Raw genomic sequence first — 12,183 nt, forward strand, 5'->3', positions numbered from 1 at the left:
CGCACGCCGTAGCTCCCACCACCGCATCCGCTCCCAGAATGCTGTGCGCGAAGACCTCGCGGCCGCACCTGCATTCTGGGAAAGTGGGACATTCTGCAGAGGGGTAGACGGGTGCATTGGGAGTGTCGAGTGGGAGGAGGGGCAGCTCGGTCAGGCAAGGGGACAGCACCGGAGCTGTCCTTCTTGCTTATTCCTCCATTTGGTGTACTGGCTTCCAGCTGAACCCCGCAGCACAGCGATGCGCTCCCTCCACAAGTGCGCTGTGTGCAAGGCACACTTCGCACATACATAGTTACGGCACTGGTGGGCACACTGTCAATACCGAGAGAAACAAGAAATCTAGACGACAACCCTGTCCTACACAGTGGAATTAGTCATCTCACAGTGTAATCTTTAATAGATACAATTGTTTCTATCAGGATACTAAGAAACAAAATATTGTAATAAAAATGGATACATGTTGAACACTTGCGAGAGTGATGATTTGAAGTCTGCAGTGGCTGAACTTTTATTTCACATTTGTTTATTATATCTACACTTTTTTCACTTGCACAATAATTTTGCAGATGTTTTATGATATAAATAAATAAAAGTTATATTTTAGCATTTGTGGTCAGATATCATAAATGATATCTGACTTTCAGTTAACTGTCACAGAGTCCGAGTGTGTCCACTATAGGGAATACTTCCTACTTTTGGTCTCTATGGAGCAGATGTATTAAGCCTGGAGAAGTGATAAAGCAGTTATAAGTGGAAGGTGATAACGCACCAGCCAATCAGCTCCTACCTGACAATTTACATACTGGAACTGATTGGCTGGTGCGTTATCACCTTCCACTTATCACTGCTTTATCACTTCTCCAGGCTTAATACATCTGCCCCTATGTGTGAAGTCAGGGTGTTAAGCGCAGATAGGGGATGACTGGGGTCAGAATGTTGGGGGCAGATAGGGAGTGACTGGGGTGTGGGGTCAGGATGTTGGGGCAGATAGAGGGTGACTGGGGTGTTGGGGCAGATTATAGAGGGACTGGGGTGTGGGGTCAGGATGTTGGGGCAGATAGAGGGTGACTGGGGTGTTGGGGCAGATTATAGAGGGACTGGGGTGTGGGGTCAGGGTGTTGGGGCAGATAGGGGGTGACTAGGGTCAGAATGTTGGGGGCAGATAGGACGTGACTGGGGTGTGGGGTCAGGGTGTTGGGGCAGATAGAGGGTGACTGGGGTGTTGGGGCAGATTATAGAGGGACTGGGGTGTGGGGTCAGGGTGTTGAGGCAGATAGGGGGTGACTGGGGTGTGGGGTCAGGGTGTGAGGACAGATTATAGAGGGACTGGGTGGGCACAATGAGGGGGCAGAAAGGGGTTGACTGGGGTGTAAGGTCAGGGTGTTGGGGCAGATAGGGGGTGACTGGGGTGTGGGGTCAGGGTGTTAGGGCAGATAGAAGGTGACTGGGGTGTTGCACAGATTATAGAGGGACTGGGTGGGCACAGTGAGGGGCAGATAGGGGGTGACTGTGGTGTGAGGTCAGGTTGTTGGGACAGATAGGGGTGACTGGGGTGTGGGGTCAGGGTGTGGGGGCAGAAAGGGGGTGACTGGGATGTGGTCAGGGTGTTGGGGCAGATAGGGGTGACCGGGGTGTGAGGTCACGGTGTTGGGGCAGATAGGGGGTGACTGGGGTGTGAGGTCAGGTTGTTAAACATAGAAACATAGAATTTGATGGCAGATAAGAACCACTTGGCCCATCTAGTCTGCCCTTTTTTTTTATCCTTTAGGTAATCTCAACCCTTTTTGAACCTTAATTCAATGTTAATTATTTGTAAAGAAATTCATATGCCTATCCCAAGCATGTTTAAATTGCTCTACAGTCTTAGCCTCTACCACCACTGATGGGAGGCTATTCCACTTATCCACTACCCTTTCTGTGAAGTAAATTTTCCTTAAATTTCCCCTGAACCTGCTTGTTGGGTTAGATAGGGGTGACTGGGGTGTGGGGTCAGGGGTGTATTTAGGGGTCCAAGTGCCCCTGGCAAAGTAAAAGACTGGTGCCCCCCCCTCCCCATATTTGAAATAGTGAAGGCACATGTGCCAAAAAAGGGGCGTGGCCACTCAATAGTGCCTCATTTCAAATTACACTACAGTAGTGTTTCTTTATCACATTACACAGCACTGTAATGTACATTATTCACGTTATGCTACACAGCAGTACCCCTTATACACATTATGCCATACAGTAGTGCCCAGGAGCATGCACGCCCTGCTATATATATATATATATATATATATATATATAGGACGGCGTGCATGCTCCTGGGAAAGTGGGTGTGGTCTCACAATTTTATATTATGATATCAAACTAGAAATATATAATCACACCCCGACACATGCACACACACAATTAGCACACAATTACACACAATACCCACAGTAGCTCTCCTTACACATAATGTCCCCAGTATAGTGTCAGATGCACATAATGTCCCCCAGTATAGTGCCAGTTACACATAATGACCCCAGTAGCACAGTGCCAGATACACATAATGTCTCCGAGTTTAGTGCCTCATACACATATGCCCCTTCAGTGCCAGATGCACATATGCCCCCTCAGTGCCAGACACTCGTATGCCCCTACAGTGCTGGACACTCAAATGCCCCCACAGTGCCAGACACATGTATACCCCCACAGTGCCAGATACACGTATGCCCCCACAGTGCCAGACACACGTATGCCCCCACAGTGCCAGATACACGTATGACCCCACAGTGACAGGCACACACATGCCCCATGTTGATTTTACTACTAAAGGCAGCACTTTTAGGTAGATTCAGTATTAGAGGCGGCAGCTATCCCCCCACCCCCGTGTAGTTCTTCAACATCAGGGATGCCCATTAATGATCAATGAATGCAGCAGCAGCCACTGTAATTGGCGCCGGGGTCCAGCACCGCACCACAATACAGACAAGAAACTCTACATAAACTACACCCCCCAGCAGCCGCTGCTGCATACTGTGATCATTACTGGGCATCCCTGCAGGTCAGGAACTACATTGGGGTGGGGAGATAGCTGCTGCCTCTAAAAGTGAATCTACCTACTGCCCGCGGGTGGCACCTCTGGATGGCGCCTCTCCTCAGCTGGCGCCCCTGGCGAGTGCCATCCCGGCCAATAGGAAGATACACCCCTGTGTGGGGTCATGGTGTTGGGGCAGATAGGGGTTGACTGGGGTGTGAGGCCAGGGTGTTGGGGCAGATAGAGGGTGACTGGGGTGTTTGGGCAGATTATAGAGGGACTGGGGTGTGAGGTCAGGGTGTTGATAGAAACTTTCAAATATATCAAGGGTTTTAACAAAGTCCAGGAGGGAAACATTCTCCAAATGAAGAGAAGCAATAGGACACGAGGACATGCACTGAGACTGGAGGGGGGAGGTTCAGGGGAAATTTGAGGAAAACTTACTTCACAGAAAGGGTAGTGGTCAAGTGGAATAGCCTCCCATCAGAGCTGGTACAGGCTAAGAGAGTGTTGCAATTTAAACATGCATGGGATAGACATGATATCCTTACAAAGAAATAAGGATCACACAAGGTTAGAGAAAAAAATAATGTAAAAATAAAATAAAAATAGGGGCAGACCAGATGGGCCAAGTGGTTCTTATCTGCCGTCAAATTCTATGTTTCTATGTTTGGGGTAGATTATAGAGGGACTGGGGTGTGGGGTCAGGGTGTTGGGACAGATAGGTGTGACTGGGGTGTGGGGTCAGGGTGTTGGGGCAGATTATGGAGGGACTGGGGTGTGAGGTCAGGGTGTTGGGGCAGATTATAGAGGGACTGGGTGTGAGGTCAGGGTGTTGGAGCAGATTATAGAGGGACTGGGGTGTGGGGTCAGGGTGTTGGGACAGATAGGTGTGACTGGGGTATGGGGTCAGTGTGTTGGAGCAGATTATAGCGGAACTGGGGTGTTGGGACAAATAGGTGTGACTGGGGTATGGGGTCATGGTGTTGGGGCAGATTATAGAAGGACTGGGATGTGGGGTCAGTGTGTTGGGGCAGATAGAGGGTAATTAAGGTGTGAGGTCAGGGTGTTGGGACAGATAGGGGTGTCTGGGTAGATAGGGGGTGACTGGGGTGTTGTGCAGAGGGACTGAGTGGGCACACTGAGGGGCAGAGGGCGGGGTCAGAGCTCAGGCGGTCAGCTGTGTGCGGAATCTTTTCCTCAGGGAGCAGTAATGATAATTGCAGATAATGTCCCCGCCCCTTTTCTTAGTACTCACTAATCACAGTACTCTCAGACCTTGGCAGACGTCACGTGGTATTGCTTTGCTAATCCCAGTTGGAGCAGACTGGAGAATGTGACGGCCTCAGGAATGTACACACTAGAGGCCGGTCTGTCTGTCTCCTGTGTGTCGTCTTCATGGGTGAGACTTTGTATTACCTGCAGAGACTACCTAATATGGCCGCAGTGATCTGATGCTGGGTGACTCCTCTAGTGCTGGGAATAGCACTGATTACGATTAGGCGCCGAGATTGAAACTGGAACGTCACGTTGAGATCTGTCTGAGGAGTGAGATCTGTCTGAGGAGATCCCGGCGGGTGAGTCTCGGCTGTGCCGGCGGGTGGGAGCCCTATATAGATTTAGGGGGAGATGTACTAATCCTTGACGAGTGATAACGCGCCAACTAACCCAGACTGTGACATGGCAGCTAGGAGCTGATTGGCTGTTGCTTAATCTCTCTCCAAGGTTTAGTACCTCTCCCCCTGTAGACTACTTATTACACTGTACGTGTGAGCTCAGTACTACCTCCCTTATCCTGTACCTGTGTGCTCAGTACCACCTCCCTTATACTGTACGTGTGCGCTTAGTACCACCTCCCTTATCCTGTACGTGTGCGCTCAGTACCACCTCCCTTATCCTGTACGTGTGCGCTCAGTACCACCTCCCTTATCCTGTACGTGTGCGCTCAGTACCACCTCCCTTATCCTGTACGTGTGTGCTCAGTACCACCTCCCTTATACTGTACGTGTGCGCTCAGTGCCACCTCCCTTATCCTGTACGTGTGCGCTCAGTGCCACCTCCCTTATCCTGTATGGGCGCGCTCTGTGCCACCTCCCTTATCCTGTACGGGCGCGCTCAGTGCCACCTCCCTTATCCTGTACGGGCGCGCTCAGTGCCACCTCCCTTATCCTGTACGGGCGCGCTCAGTGCCACCTCCCTTATCCTGTACGGGCGCGCTCAGTGCCACCTCCCTTATCCTGTACGTGTACGCTCAGTTCCACCTCCCTTATCCTGTACGCTCAGTGCCACCTCCCTTATCCTGTACGCTCAGTGCCACCTCCCTTATCCTGTACGCTCAGTGCCACCTCCCTTATCCTGTACGTGTGCGCTCAGTGCCACCTCCCTTATCCTGTACGTGTGCGCTCAGTGCCACCTCCCTTATCCTGTACGTGTGCGCTCAGTGCCACCTCCCTTATCCTGTACGGGCGCGCTCAGTGCCACCTCCCTTATCCTGTACGGGCGCGCTCAGTGCCACCTCCCTTATCCTGTACGGGCGCGCTCAGTGCCACCTCCCTTATCCTGTATGGGCGCGCTCAGTGCCACCTCCCTTATCCTGTACGGGCGCGCTCAGTGCCACCTCCCTTATCCTGTACGGGCGCGCTCAGTGCCACCTCCCTTATCTTGTACGGGCGTGCTCAGTGCCACCTCCCTTATCCTGGGCGTGCTCAGTGCCACCTCCCTTATCCTGGGCGTGCTCAGTGCCACCTCCCTTATCCTGTACGTGTGCGCTCAGTGCCACCTCCCTTATCCTGTACGTGTGCGCTCAGTGCCACCTCCCTTATCCTGTACGTGTGCGCTCAGTGCCACCTCCCTTATCCTGTACGTGTGCGCTCAGTGCCACCTCCCTTATCCTGTACGTGTGCGCTCAGTGCCACCTCCCTTATCCTGTACGTGTGCGCTCAGTACTACTTCCTGTACGTGTGCGCTCAGTACTACAATTCTTATCCTGTACGTGTGCACTCAGTACTACCCCCCTTATCCTGTACGTGTGCGCTCAGTACTGCCTCCCTTATCCTGTACGTGTGCGCTCAGTACTGCCTCCCTTATCCTGTACGTGTGCGCTCAGTACTGCCTCCCTTATCCTGTACGTGTGCGCTCAGTGCTGCCTCCCTTATCCTGTACGTGTGCGCTCAGTGCTACCTCCCTTATCCTGTACGTGTGCGCTCAGTGCTACCTCCCTTATCCTGTACGTGTGCGCTCAGTGCTACCTCCCTTATCCTGTACGTGTGCGCTCAGTGCTACCTCCCTTATCCTGTACGTGTGCGCTCAGTGCTACCTCCCTTATCCTGTACGTGTGCGCTCAGTGCTACCTCCCTTATCCTGTACGTGTGCGCTCAGTGCTACCTCCCTTATCCTGTACGTGTGCGCTCAGTGCTACCTCCCTTATCCTGTACGTGTGCGCTCAGTGCTACCTCCCTTATCCTGTACGTGTGCGCTCAGTGCTACCTCCCTTATCCTGTACGTGTGCGCTCAGTGCTACCTCCCTTATCCTGTACGTGTGCGCTCAGTGCTACCTCCCTTATCCTGTACGTGTGCGCTCAGTGCTACCTCCCTTATCCTGTACGTGTGCGCTCAGTGCTACCTCCCTTATCCTGTACGTGTGCGCTCAGTGCTACCTCCCTTATCCTGTACGTGTGCGCTCAGTGCTACCTCCCTTATCCTGTACGTGTGCGCTCAGTGCTACCTCCCTTATCCTGTACGTGTGCGCTCAGTGCTACCTCCCTTATCCTGTACGTGTGCGCTCAGTGCTACCTCCCTTATCCTGTACGTGTGCGCTCAGTGCTACCTCCCTTATCCTGTACGTGTGCGCTCAGTGCTACCTCCCTTATCCTGTACGTGTGCGCTCAGTGCTACCTCCCTTATCCTGTATAGGATAAATGATTATAGTCTTCTCCTGTTAATGGTCACACCGCAGATCCCTGTCACCTGGCGGGAGGGCCACTCTGCCTGCGCAGTTTGCGTTGGTCATGTGTAATTGGCTGAGATCCTGGTATGTGTGGTTTCCGGGCAGGTGCTGTACGTAACAATATTGTGTTGATGACATGCCGTTGTTTCTGGCTCATTAGAGTTGTTGGCTCCTTCTCCGGCCTTCATATTAAGGGGGACATTTACTAAGCAGTGATAAGAGCGGAGAAGTTGCCCCATCAACCAATCAGCAGCTCTGTTTAATTTTATAGTATGCAAATTATAGATGTTACTTCAGTGCTGATTGGTTGCCATAGGCAACTTCTCCGCTTTTATCACTGCTTAGTAAATGTCCCCCTAATTGGACTAAATCCTGTTTCTGCAGTGGGGTACACTGATTCCACAGGGAATTACATCGGGGTGTAGAGTTGGATCTTGATCCGAGGCACCAACAGGCTAAAGGCTTTGACTGTTCCCAGGATGCACTGCACCGCCTCCTCTATAACCCCGCCTCCAGGCACTGGAGCTCAGTTTGTAAGTTGGTGCCTGCAGTGCAGGCAGCTAACAGGGAGTGCTGTGCTAGGCAGCCCTGTAAAAGAAGACTTCAAGGGCCGCAGCACAGGCACTTAGAAGTGCTATATGTCAGTCTGACATATCGTGTTGCGGCTCCCTCACCTTCCACAGCGGCGCTGTATACTCCCGTGCCCTGGTTGCCGGGTACTTACAACAGAGGGCTCCGGTCACTTCAGGCACACACCCGCCGCTGCTCTCCTGGATCGCGTGGCCGCATCTTTGGGGCCACACTGTGGCCGTACAGGGACCCCACTAGACCACCAGGGCAAGGGGCGCAGGTCGGATTTCTTAAAAGCCGTTTCAAATAGGCACTGCAGAACCCGGTAGTGAAGTCCAGCAAGGGGGTAAAGCTCTGACCTGTAGCCCCTCCCCCAGCCGCCATTTACTGCAAATGTTCCCACCTTGGAGCTGCATCTCTCTCTCTCCCTCACTCCCTGTCAGCATTTGGGCGCCATTACACACAAGCTGAGCTGATTCTGGGACTGCTGGGCACTGTCTCCTCTGTAAAGCTGTCTGCCTCATCAGCGCTGTGCATTTACAGGACACTTAAGTATTCTACATGTCATTTAGACAGTGTTCGTTAAGAACAAGTGCATAACTATAGGGATATTTAGTACAAGTATCCTGTGATATACATCCAGTATTTACTGTGCATTGTTATATCTATATACCTACATAGCTTTCTCTATCGTCCTAGTGGATGCTGGGGTTCCTGAAAGGACCATGGGGAATAGCGGCTCCGCAGGAGACAGGGCACAAAAAGTAAAGCTTTTCCAGATCAGGTGGTGTGCACTGGCTCCTCCCCCTATGACCCTCCTCCAGACTCCAGTTAGATTTTTGTGCCCGGCCGAGAAGGGTGCAATCTAGGTGGCTCTCCTAAAGAGCTGCTTAGAAAAAGTTTAGCTAGGTTTTTTATTTTACAGTGATTCCTGCTGGCAACAGGATCACTGCAGCGAGGGACTGAGGGGAGAAGGAGTCAACTCACCTGCGTGCAGGATGGATTGGCTTCTTGGCTACTGGACATCAGCTCCAGAGGGACGATCACAGGTACAGCCTGGATGGTCACCGGAGCCGCGCCGCCGGCCCCCTTGCAGATGCTGAAGTCAGAAGAGGTCCAGAATCGGCGGCTGAAGACTCCTGCAGTCTTCTAAAGGTAGCGCACAGCACTGCAGCTGTGCGCCATTTTCCTCTCAGCACACTTCACACGCAGTCACTGAGGGTGCAGGGCGCTGGGGGGGGGCGCCCTGGGAGGCAAATGTAACCTATATAAAGGCTAAAAATACCTCACATATAGCCCCCAGAGGCTATATGGAGATATTTAACCCCTGCCTGGATTCACTAAATAGCGGGAGACGAGCCCGCCGGAAAAGGGGCGGGGCCTATCTCCTCAGCACACGGCGCCATTTCCTCTCACAGCTCCGCTGGTCAGGACGGCTCCCAAGTCTCTCCCCTGCACTGCACTACAGAAACAGGGTAAAACAGAGAGGGGGGGGCAAATTTATGGCGATATTTTGATATAACAAAGCAGCTATAAGGGAGCACTTATTATAAGGCTATCCCTGATATATATATATAGCGCTTTTGGTGTGTGCTGGCAAACTCTCCCTCTGTCTCCCCAAAGGGCTAGTGGGTCCTGTCTTCGTTAGGAGCATTCCCTGTGTGTCTGCTGTGTGTCGGTACGTGTGTGTCGACATGTATGAGGACGATATTGGTGTGGAGGCGGAGCAATTGCCAAATATGAGGATGTCACCCCCTAGGGAGTCGACACCAGAATGGATGCCTTTATTTATGGAACTACGGGATAGTGTCAACACGCTAAAGCAGTCGTTTGACGACATGAGGCGGCCGGACAATCAATTAGTGCCTGTCCAGGCGACTCAAACACCGTCAGGGGCTGTGAAACGCCCTTTGCCTCAGTCGGTCGACACAGACCCAGACACAGGCACTGACTCCAGTGGTGACGGTGACGAATCAACCGTATTTTCCAGTAGGGCCACACGTTATATGATTTTGGCAATGAAGGAGGCGTTACATTTAGCTGATACTACAGGTACCACTAAACAGGGTATTATGTGGGGTGTGAAAAAACTACCTATAGTTTTTCCTGAATCAGAAGAATTAAATGACGTGTGTAATGAAGCGTGGGTTGCCCCTGATAAAAAGCGGATAATTTCAAAGAAATTATTGGCATTATACCCTTTCCCGCCAGAGGTTAGGGAGCGCTGGGAAACACCTCCTAGGGTGGACAAGGCGCTAACACGCTTATCTAAACAAGTGGCGTTACCCTCTCCTGAGACGGCCGCACTTAAAGATCCATCAGATAGGAGGATGGAAAATATCCAAAAAAGTATATACACACATGCAGGTGTTATACTACGACCAGCTGTAGCGACTGCCTGGATGTGCAGTGCTGGGGTAGTTTGGTCAGAGTCCCTGATTGAAAATATTGATACCCTGGACAGGGACAATATTTTACTGTCGTTAGAACAAATAAAGGATGCATTTCTTTATATGCGTGATGCACAGAGGGATATCTGCACACTGGCATCACGGGTAAGTGCTATGTCCATTTCGGCCAGAAGAGCTTTATGGACGCGACAGTGGACAGGCGATGCGGATTCAAAACGGCATATGGAAGTTTTGCCGTATAAAGGGGAGGAGTTATTTGGAGTCGGTCTATCAGATTTGGTGGCCACGGCTACAGCCGGGAAATCCACCTTTCTACCTCAAGTCACTCCCCAACATAAAAAGGCACCGACTTTTCAACCGCAGCCCTTTCGTTCCTTTAAAAATAAGAGAGCAAAGGGCTATTCATATCTGCCACGAGGCAGAGGTCGAGGGAAGAGACAGCAACACGCAGCTCCTTCCCAGGAACAGAAGCCCTCCCCGGCTTCTACAAAAGCCTCAGCATGACGCTGGGGCTTCTCAAGCGGACTCGGGGACGGTGGGCGGTCGTCTCAAAAATTACAGCGCGCAGTGGGCTCACTCGCAGGTAGATCCCTGGATCCTGCAGATAATATCTCAAGGGTACAGGTTGGAATTAGAGACAGATCCAGCTCGCCGTTTCCTGAAGTCTGCTTTACCAACGTCCCCCTCCGAAAGGGAGACGGTTTTGGAAGCCATTCACAAGCTGTACTCTCAGCAGGTGATAGTCAAGGTACCTCTTCTACAACAAGGGAAGGGGTATTATTCCACTCTTTTTGTGGTACCGAAGCCGGATGGCTCGGTAAGGCCTATTCTAAATCTGAAGTCCTTGAACCTGTACATAAAGAAGTTCAAGTTCAAGATGGAGTCACTCAGAGCAGTGATAGCGAACCTGGAAGAGGGGGACTTTATGGTATCCTTGGACATCAAGGATGTGTATCTCCACGTTCCAATTTACCCCTCACACCAGGGGTACCTCAGGTTCGTTGTACAAAACTGTCACTATCAGTTTCAGACGCTGCCGTTCGGATTGTCCACGGCACCTCGGATCTTTACAAAGGTAATGGCCGAGATGATGATTCTTCTTCGAAGAAAAGGCATATTAATTATCCCATACTTGGACGATCTCCTAATAAGGGCAAGGTCCAGAGAACAGCTAGAGATGGGATTAGCACTGTCTCAAGAAGTGCTAAAACAGCACGGGTGGATTCTGAATATTCCAAAATCCCAGTTAATGCCGACAACTCGGCTGCTGTTCCTAGGGATGATTCTGGACACGGTTCAGAAAAAGGTTTTTCTCCCGGAGGAAAAAGCCAAGGAGTTATCCGAGCTTGTCAGGAACCTCCTAAAACCAGGAAAGGTGTCTGTACATCAATGCACAAGAGTCCTGGGAAAAATGGTGGCTTCTTACGAAGCAATTCCATTCGGCAGATTCCACGCAAGAATTTTCCAAAGGGATCTGTTGGACAAATGGTCAGGGTCGCATCTTCAGATGCACCTACGGATAACCCTGTCTCCAAGGACAAGGGTGTCTCTTCTGTGGTGGTTGCAGAGTCCTCATCTATTGGAGGGCCGCAGATTCGGCATACAGGATTGGATCCTGGTGACCACGGACGCCAGCCTGAGAGGCTGGGGAGCAGTCACACAAGGAAGAAACTTCCAGGGAGTATGGACGAGTCTGGAAACGTCTCTTCACATAAACATTCTGGAACTAAGAGCAATATACAATGCTCTAAGCCAGGCAGAACCTCTGCTTCAGGGAAAACCGGTGTTGATCCAGTCGGACAACATCACGGCAGTCGCCCATGTGAACAGACAGGGCGGCACAAGAAGCAGGAGTGCAATGGCAGAAGCTGCAAGGATTCTTCGCTGGGCAGAGAATCATGTGATAGCACTGTCAGCAGTGTTCATCCCGGGAGTGGACAACTGGGAAGCAGACTTCCTCAGCAGACACGATCTTCACCCGGGAGAGTGGGGACTTCATCCAGAAGTCTTCCACATGCTGGTAACCCGTTGGGAAAGACCAATGGTGGACATGATGGCGTCTCGCCTCAACAAAAAACTGGACAGGTATTGCGCCAGGTCAAGAGATCCGCAGGCAATAGCTGTGGACGCGCTGGTAACGCCTTGGGTGTACCAGTCGGTGTATGTTTCCTCCTCTGCCTCTCATACCAAAAGTATTGAGAATTATACGGCAAAGAGGCGTAAGAACGATACTAGTGGTTCCGGATTGGCCAAGA

At 51.4% G+C, this 12,183-nt stretch overlaps 1 protein-coding gene across 5 annotated transcripts in view; it reads left to right on the forward strand.

Moving 5' to 3' along the window:
* Window positions 1-4,311: 4,311 nt before the first annotated feature.
* LOC134969682 (anillin-like) overlaps window positions 4,312-12,183 on the forward strand; it is a 102,828-nt gene continuing 94,956 nt past the window's right edge. For 2 of the 5 annotated variants that reach the window (XM_063945786.1, XM_063945784.1), the window contains exon 1: window positions 4,312-4,578. The gene's annotated coding sequence lies outside the window, so the exon portion shown is untranslated. Of the gene's footprint in view, window positions 4,579-4,660; window positions 4,727-12,183 lie in introns of those variants that run through there. The other 3 variants (XM_063945782.1, XM_063945785.1, XM_063945783.1) reach the window with 3 other exon arrangements.

Source organism: Pseudophryne corroboree, chromosome 11 (assembly GCF_028390025.1).
Source record: "Pseudophryne corroboree isolate aPseCor3 chromosome 11, aPseCor3.hap2, whole genome shotgun sequence".
NCBI lineage: Eukaryota > Metazoa > Chordata > Amphibia > Anura > Myobatrachidae > Pseudophryne > Pseudophryne corroboree.